Raw genomic sequence first — 9474 nt, forward strand, 5'->3', positions numbered from 1 at the left:
ATTGGAGGTGAAAGTAGAGGGCCAATGTAGAGTCAAGATTTGTCACAAGTTGCTATTTGATTGGGGGGTGGGGGATCCTGAAGTAATAGGAGGGAAAAAGGGGGGTGGGGTGGGGATGTGGGTCAACAGAGTTCACACTGGTAAAGCATGACAAACTACTTCAAAGCAGGAAAACGGTCCAAAAGTTGCAGTCCAAATATTTTCCTTGCGAATTGTGCTGAAGCTTTAAACCGAGCCATCGCCGTGCCGTTTGACCGTGGCAAGACTTCAAAGACGAGAAGCAGCAGCCCAGGAAGTGCCTCCTGTTCTCTCTTCTCATGCAAACCTTTGCAAACTCGAGGCTCCCGTGTTCATCTTGCAACCAATCCCTCTCTGTGTCTTTCCTTGGCTTGAGGAGGCCGGGGGTGGGGGGGGGGGGACGGGACGACAACGACAGCAACACACGGCAGGCCACAGCTTTGTCTGTGCAATTCTCTCTTTTGTCTTCCTGCTCTCCCACTTCGATGTTCAGAGGCCTTGGAAGATGTTACCGCTCACCTTTCTGAAACGACAACAAAAGAGAAGGACACATTCAGTTACTGTCGTTCCCAGTTCTACTTTAAGCTGTCAAAAAGGCAAGGAGATTTGAGTCCATTTTGAGTAGTTAGCTGGACATTGTGACAGAGCAGACCTGGAGAGGGGGAGAGGAAAGCTGCACAGAGAAGCCCACTCCTTTCTCTTCCTTCCTGACTTTCATGCATTCTGCTGGCGGCCTCCCCTCATCCTCTCACAGCACATTCACCTTTGCCTGGACTCAAGAACATCTGTCTGGATCCAGGACAGGTTGAAAAACCGCAGTCTGTGCAGAAGACGGCTTCTCACATGGCGTGCAAACTCAACCGCAATGATGTGGAGGTCGGTGGAAATTAAAGAGTGGGACTGAACACGAGGCCTTGCTCTCTACTCTTGCTGTGGGAGATAGGTTGGCAGCTAGTTCCCAGGGCAGAATGCCAAAAACATCAACAATGAACAGCTAGCTACCTTGCACAAATCTGCAAAGAAAGGCTCAGTAAACGGGTGAAAAGGACAGAAGCTCTGGGTTTAAATTGCAGATGTTATTTGAAGGAATTGCACCTTCATTTTATTAGAGGGCCATCAAATGTCTATATCTATATACCCATAGATTCTATAGTCTATATCTATATACATTCTGTATACATTCTATATACATATTTGTTGTGGCCCAGCAGGAGCCGTTGGAGCTGCCACCAGACTCTGATAGCGAGGGGCCCTATGAGTCGGCTCTGGAGGAGGTGGAGGACCCTGGACAAGGTTCCAACTCCGAGCAGAGTGCAGAGAGGCTGGTTGGCCACCAGGAGGCACCTGAGCTTTGGACCAGTAGGGAGGAGACAAGGAAGAGTGAGCCGGAGGCCAGTAGTGAGTTGTTCCTGGATGCACGCCATCGAAGAGCTACTAGGCGTCAGGAACAATTATGCAATTACAGGAGGTGATTGTACTCAGCTGGTGGTCATTAGGCTCCTCTCCAGACTATAAAAAGCTACTTGTGCACATGCCCCTCTTTGCAGAAGTCAACGCAGGATTGAATGTCGGAGGACATTACTGTGAGCTTGGCAGGCTGGATTGCTGCCAAGCCTTATCTGTGTTTATTGCTGCCTGAGTTTGTCTGTTGCTGCCAAGGTCCTTATCTGTTTGTTCTGCTTGGCTTTCAGCCACTGAGTTCTTGGTGTCTTGCTATTAAAGTACATTCCAGTTAAGCTTGTCTCGGCATTCATTACTGGACGGATGACGGGGTCAGAATACATATTTATATATAGATATACATTCTATATCTAGAATATATTATCCGACTCTATTGTTACATCTTCAAACCCCCATAACTTCAACCTTAAACTGTCTACCATGGACCTCACCCCACTCCTAAGAGGTCCGTAAAGGGGGCATGCATAAGCGCACCAGCATGCCTACCATCCCTGCCCTGCTGTCCCCCTTTATTTGTACCCATTTCCTGTGTTCTTATTCCGGTTTATTCTTATTCCTGTTATCTTGTACATGAGTGACAATAAATTAAAAAAAATATATTGTTAAAGATAATCTTGTAATGACTCGTCATTTTTAAACACCATCGATGATGGTTTTTTTTGTCAGTTTTGACCACAAAACGCCCATTCAGATAAATAGGTTTGCTTAATGACCATGGCATTCATATAATGACTGCTGTGGGGGAAAAGCCAGAAATTTACTTCTGGTCATGTGGATGTCCTGACTTGTGACTGCAATGACTTACAACTGTAATTACGGCCGTTAGGTCGAGGGCTACCTGTATTTAGCCATGCAAGTATTTAAAACAATTGAGTCAAAATTTCAGCCAAATGTAAGCCAAGGGAGCCTTAACATTTAACCGGTTAGCTTGATTCCTACAAAAGTAACTGTTGGGGGAAATATCAACGAATCCAGTGTTGGGTATCCTGGTTATGATGTTGCTGATTTGTCATTATCATAAAAGAGCCGCGATATCTTTGAAGAGTTGTATAAGTCACTGGCTGTCAGCAGTTTGGCAGTTCGAATCTCACCAGGCTCAAGGTTGACTCAGCCTTCCCTCCTTCCGAGGTGGGTAAAATGAGGACCCAGATTGTTGGGGACAATAGGCTGACTCTGTAAACCATTTAGAAAGGGCTGTGAAGCGGTATATAAGTCTAAGTGTTATTGCTATTGCTATTCTTCCTGAACTTCAGCAATATAACTACTGCTCAGATCTCCCCCAGCTTTTAAAAGTTGTGCACACTAGTTGCCTTCATACAATTAGAACTCTATACCAAAGTCAGGAATTATCCCACTCAAACCAGCAGGTGAAATTTCTGGATATGCATGTCAAGGATCCAATTCTTTGGCTGCCGTTTAAGTAGACATCCTGGAAGTTCCATTGTTACTGATACTTCTTGATGTTATTATTTAAAAAATAAAAGCACCCTAAACCAATAAACACAGCAGCAGATGTACTCCAGAAAGCATATGTAGCCAAGATGACCCCAATTTGTACACGATCACCATAACAACATATTGCATTTGATTTAACGAAATTAAACTCCTTTTTTTTCCCCTCTTTGCAGCAGCTGCAAGCGAAGTGGCTTAATAAGGTTTGGTACTTGCATTTATCAGGGAAAGAAAATGTGTTTGTCTGCTTAACATTAGAAATCTCGGCCAACAGAGGAAGAAGCTGATGTTCTTTGAGACTTGCATAAAGGAACACAGGGACGGTGGGGGGGAGGGGGAGAGAGAAAACTGCATGGAAGATCTCCAAAAACAATAAAACTCAGAAAATTTCTCATCAAGCCTTACGATGCCAACCTTTACAGCCACTGCAGGCATAATCAGAAAGTCCTGCTTTTAGGGAAGAAAGAAAGATGACTTCTCTTGAAGCAAATGCTTAACGCATCTAGCAGCCATTTCAGGTTTCGGTCTGCAGTATTTTCAAAACTTTCTGCTGATGCCGGCATTTAAACCTTTTGCCACTTCTGCGGCAAAAGTACTGTGCTGAGTATACCCCAAAGGTGGTTTTTTTCGGGAGGTAACTGGACTTTCTTATTTTTTTTTCTTTTGAAGATGTTTCTCTTCTGATCCAAGAAGCTTCTTCGGCTCTGACAGGATAGTGGGGAATGGAAGGATTTATATTCCTTACAGACAGCTGGACATTTGCATCCTTTTAAAGGGTCTTGGAAGCAACTTGGATGTTTATCTGTGTCCTCAGAGTCACCTGAACAATGCTCCTGATTCCTACAGTCTGCAATTTTTTTCCTCTGGAAATCCATTCCTGTCCATCCCAAATTGAGTGTGAGAACACAGATAACGAGCCCGGAGTCCTTCGGGATTGAGCGGCATATAAATGTGGTTAATTAAATTAAATTAAGTTAAATTAATAAAGCTCCAAGGGCTTCAAGGACCCTCTAAAAGGATGCAAATGTCCAGCCGTCTGCGAGGAATATAAATCCTTCCATTCCCCACTATCCTGCCAGAGCTGAAGAAGAAGCTTCTTGGATCAGAAGCAAAACGTCTTCAAAGAAAAACCAAGACAGTCCAGTTGCCTCCTGAAAAAAGCACCTTTGGGACAACCAGGACCTAGATGACTGAGAATCTCTACGGACTGTTGGGCCGAGTATAATTCCTATATAGACTGGGTGGTGTTTTTTTTCCCCTTGAAGTAGGAAAGCTAAAAACAACAACAATCCAGTAACAATATTTAAATAAGTTTGTATAGTACCCTGTTTCCCTGAAAATAAAACCTCCCTGGATAATAAACCCAAGTGGGCTTTTGAGCACATGCACTAAAATAAGTCCTCCCCAAAAATATTGCAACAGAGCAGCAGCCGTGAGGTGACCAGGCTCAACGCCTCCTACACCTCAAAAATAATAAGACCTCCTCGAAAAGTAGGCCAAGTGCAATGCGCTCTACATGGGGCAGCCCTTGAAGAGCATTCGGAGACTACAGCTTGTCCAGAATGCAGCCGCGCGAGCGATTGTGGGTGCACCCCGGTACACCCACGTTACACCTATCCTCCGCAAGCTGCCTATTGGTCTTCAGATACGCTTCAAGGTGCTAGTTGTCACTTATAAAGCCCTTCATGGTATTGGACCTGGGTACTTGAGAGACCGCCTGCTGCCAATTACCTCCAATAGACCTATCAGATCCCACAGATTAGGCATCCTCCGAATTCCATCTACTGGCCAATGCCGTCTGGCTACCACCCGGAGGAGGCCCTTCTCTGTGGCTGCTCCGGCCCTCTGGAACGAGCTCCCCGTGGAGATTCGGACTATCACCACCCTTCAGGCTTTCCGCAAAGCCCTTAAAACCTGGCTGTTCCGACAGGCCTGGGGCTGATGAGTTCCCCGCCCCCGCTCAAATTGTGTGGTTGTTGATCGTTTTTTTAAATTGTTGTAGTTGTTTGTCCGTTGTCTTTCCTCCTGTTTGTATTCCCCCCCCCCTTACTTTGGTTTGTGAGCCGCCCTGAGTCCCTCTGGGAATAGGGCGGCATAGAAGTGCAATCAAATCAAATCAAATCAAATTTCGGGGGAGGAGGTGTCAAAAGAAAATAGGATTCTGTCTTATTTTCAGGGAAAACGTGGTAGTTAAAATTCTGTCAAATGCGGAATGAAAATGTGATTCCCACCGTACATCAAAACCACCAAGCATCAGTCTTAAACAGATCTGTAGAGTTCACACAACCGGCAGCAGCCAGCTGGGGCAGTTGCAAAGAAACGGACCGTCTCAGTAAGTGGGGATGGGACAAAACCTTAGTGGTAAAGCGTTTGTTGTTCAGTGGTTGTTGTAACTGACTTTTTACAACCCCATGGACCGTAACACGCCAGGCCATCCTGCCTTCCACTCTCTCACAGAGTTTGCCCAAATTCACATTCTTTGCTTCGATGATGTTAACCATCTCTTCCTCTGCTACCTCCGTCTCCTTTTCGTTCTAATCTTTCCCCAGCATCAGGGTCTTTTGCAACGGGTCCTCTCTTCTCATTAGGTGGACAAAGTGTAACTATACATAGTTACGCCTGTACAACTATGAGCTAATGCTACAACTGTTGTGGTCCACCAGCAGCCAGTGGAACTGGCGGCAGACTCGAAGAGTGAGGAGGTTGGGGAGGAACATGGGCCAGTCCTGGAGTCTGGGGAAAGCTCTGATGAGGGCTCTGCTTTGGAGGCAGAGAGGGGGCCAGGGCCATCCAACAGTTATCAGCTGCCTTCGGAGTCAGAGTTAAGTGGGGCTGAAGAACAGCTGGAGCCTGTTCCCAGTGTGTGCATGCGCAGAGTTGCCAGACGAAGGGAATAGCTAAGGAACAAGGGTAGACTTGGGAGTAAGGCCACAGGTGGATGATGAATGGCCCTTCCCGAAGGGAATAAATAGGAGCGAAAGAGGAGTGGTGTTTGCAGGAGACAATTTGTTCGTTAGTGTGAAGATTTGCTTATCTGAGAGACTCCTTGCCAAGTATTTCCTTGTACAGTGTTGTGTCTGGAAGCTGTCGGCCTGGCAACTATCCAAGGACTGATAAAGTCTGTGGTTGCAATTTACCCTTGAAAGACTGTTTGCGGGGACTTTGCTGGATGTGAATGCTAGGAATTCACATTAGCCAAATAAAAAGGGTTTTTTTCGAGACAAGGAGTCTCTTTCATGATTTGGTGAAGCCTTGGTCAGAAAAACAACAGCCTCTAAAATCAGTTACGGGCAGCAGCTCTCCCCCTTTAACAGCAATGAAATAGGGGAGTAAAGCTATCTGATAGCAGAAGAGAGCTTGCTTTTAATTCAATGCCAAAACAGGAAAAAGGAGAAGGAGGAGGAGAAGGAGGAGGAGGAGGAGGAGGAGGAGGAGGAGGAGGGAGAAGAAGAAGAAGAAGAAGAAGAAGAAGAAGAAGAAGAAGAAGAAGAAGAAGAAGAGGAGGAGGAGGAGGAGGAGGAGGAGGAGGAGAAGGAGAAGGAGGAGGAGGAGGAGGAGGAGGAGGAGGAGGAGGAGGAGGAGGAGGAGGAACCACCCCAAAAGGCAGAGAGAAGACACCAAAACTTCTATCTCTCTGTCTCATCTGCAGACATCCCAGCCACATCACCTCTGGTTCTCCACAACAGAAAGACTAAATAATTGTATGCAGTAGGAACTAAAAGGATTTGAATGCAAATGTCAGAGGTATAATTTAGGACAAGCAATGAATGATGTGAAAGACTAGATACGCCCTCAGGCTGAGAAAGAGAGTGGGCAGGCACAATGGTAGAACAGATAGGCAAATCATCTAACCTTGATTAAAAGGCAAACTTTCTTTGTTCTGAAAATGATGGCTTCTAATCATTTATCTGAGCAATTGCCGGTTGGTAGGCTAGGATGTGTCACTGACAGAAGCTCCATGGAGAAATCTGTAAACCCATTCTCTCTACAAAAAAAATGACAACAAAAAAGATTGGTGTACAGAAAAAGAAGAGGGGAAATGATCCAATATCAAATAAATTTAACATTAAACATATAGAACCCATCCCCACAGGATGCTTCAAAAAAAAATGATAGAATGGAATGGAATGGAATGATATGGAATAGAATAGAATAACAGAGTTGCAAGGGACCTTGGAGGTCTTCTAGCCCAACCCCCTGCTTAGGCAGGAAACCCTATACCAGATAAATTCTCCTTTCCTTTGCTTACAAACAATTATAAGCTTTGCTGTTGTTAGTGCTGGATGTATTCTTTTTCATTTGTTTGTTTTTCTGTTTTGCATTTTACTTTTTATAATAAAATAAAATATATTTTTTTAAAAAAATGACAAGTTGCCTGCTTTTAACAAACTGCAGACAGCTTGCAAAGGTCAGTTTATGGGGCATTTTGTCCCTTATGACAGGGATATCCAACCCACGGGCTGTGGTCTGTTCAGAACTGGGCCATAGAAGTGGCAGGCAAGCGCACTTAGGTCCTTGTGTAAGCAGAGGATGCGCGTGCCTGCCACTCACATAAATGGAGCTGCACGCTCACGTGCAACCATCCTCCCACCCATGCCAGTCCACAAAGCTACAAAAGTTGGAGGCCACTGCCTCACGAGTCCCCTCATTTCCCCCATGAGTCCCCTCATTTCCCCCGTGAGTCCCCTCATTTCCCTCACAAGTCCCCTCATTTCCCCCATGAGTCCCCTCATTTCCCTCACGAGTCCCCTCATTTCCCCCATGAGTCCCCTCATTTCCCCCATGAGTCCCCTCATTTCCCCCACAAGTCTCCTCATTTTCCTCACTTTGCTTGAATTTAAAGTCCACCACACTTAAAAGGCCTCAGGCTGTGGAGGACAGAAGCAGATTTTCTTTTGATCAGAACTGGTGGAACAGCACCCTGCTCCTAAAAGCCCATCATCTCAGCTTGCCATTTTTTCCCCCAGTGCAAAGGTACGCTTTTCTTAACAAAGGGCCAGTGCTATAACCAACCGTTTATAAAATATAGAATAGAATAGAATTCTTTATTGCCCGAGTGTGATTGGATACACAAGGAATTTGTCTTCCGTGCATAAGCTCTCATTGTACATAAAAAAATACATTCATCAAGAATCCTAAGATACAACACTTAGTGATAGTCATAGGATACTAAATAAGCCATCAAATCATGCTAGGAAACTAAATAAAACAAAATAAATCGTAAAGATAACAAGCAACAAGGTTATAGTCGTAAGTAGGAGGAGTTATGTAATAGGAAGGATGAGACGAATAATAGCAATACAGTTTTAGTAAATAGTTTGACAGCAAAACCAGACTTCATGTTTTTACAAATAAGGGAACATGCATTGTGATTATTTTTTAATCCCAGTTAGATTGAGTGGGGACAATACGAAATGCAAAGTGAAAATAATCTAGCATCAACAGAGCAGTGGACGTCTTATGGATCACTTCTGATCTTCCAAATCTGTTCTTCTGGACCCCAATGTCCAAGACAGTATTGTCAATATTAGTCAGAAAATCACATTTTTAGTGCCCTAACAAATTTTCTGAGGAAAGATCTAAAATTAGCTACTTTTGCTTCTGCATTAAAATAACCCTTCCCAAAATGTGTCAGTCAGTCAGTCAGTCAGTCAGTCAGTCAGTCAGTCAGTCAGCCAGCCAGCCAGCCAGCCAGCCAGCCAGCCTGCCTGCCTGCCTGCCTGCCTGCCTGCCTGCCTGCCTGCCTGTCCCTATCTATCTATCTATCTATCTATCTATCTATCTATCTATCTATCTATCTATCTATCTATCATCTATCTATCTATCTATCTATCTATCTATCTATCTATCTATCTACAGTATGTGTTTTAAACATTGGGCTATGAGGATGTTACTACTTCATCAGCAGTTCTAAGCGTACTGAAAGTAAAGAGAAAGGATGTTGGTAACATTTTATTTAAGAGATTAAGCATGTTTCAACGAACATCTCTACAGAACAAGAATCCTGATTTTCCAACTTTAAGACAAGTAGGGTGTGAACGTGTGTGTGTGTGTGTGTATTATACAGAGACACATCCCAACACACACACACACACACCTGCTCCACCTAATGGCAGGAGAATGGGGAATACTTACAGCAAAATTGATCTTCGATGGCTCTAATGGTGTTTGTGCTTCTTTCTTTAAAATGATTTTTGCCCAGGGCTTAATTCAACCTGTAAAACAACAAAAACACATGCTCATCAGAGAAATGCACTTCAAATAAAAATAGCATTTGACAAGGTGAACAAGATCTGGAGCTCAAATTAAACACTTTACCCAGCAACAATCACAAGGCACAGTTTTCTTGGATGCTAAGAGTTGACTTATTTCACATTACACTTTTTGGAATTGATAAAAGATTCACATTACCTTGGGGTCAGGATGACGGCTAAAAACTGGGTATGATGAAATTCATCCCATAAAATTTATGACAGAGACTCAATTTTGGCAGGAAGATTTGGATTTTAAAAAAAAAACATTTCCCACATATTTCCCTCTATA

The 9474-nt window shown here is 44.1% G+C and overlaps 1 long non-coding RNA gene across 1 annotated transcript; it reads right to left on the minus strand.

The window, feature by feature from the left end:
- Positions 1–106: 106 nt before the first annotated feature.
- LOC148043071 (uncharacterized) lies at positions 107–9148 on the minus strand. Its single transcript, XR_015698377.1, has 3 exons — positions 9067–9148; positions 6784–6916; positions 107–541 (listed from the first exon to the last, which is right to left on the minus strand). It is a non-coding gene; the product is annotated as an uncharacterized LOC148043071 (long non-coding RNA).
- Positions 9149–9474: the final 326 nt, after the last annotated feature.

Source organism: Thamnophis sirtalis, unplaced genomic scaffold, assembly GCF_051295495.1.
Source record: "Thamnophis sirtalis isolate CommonGarterSnake01/CBP01778 unplaced genomic scaffold, rThaSir2_p1.2 scaffold_13, whole genome shotgun sequence".
NCBI classification, from domain to species: Eukaryota; Metazoa; Chordata; class Lepidosauria; order Squamata; family Natricidae; genus Thamnophis; species Thamnophis sirtalis.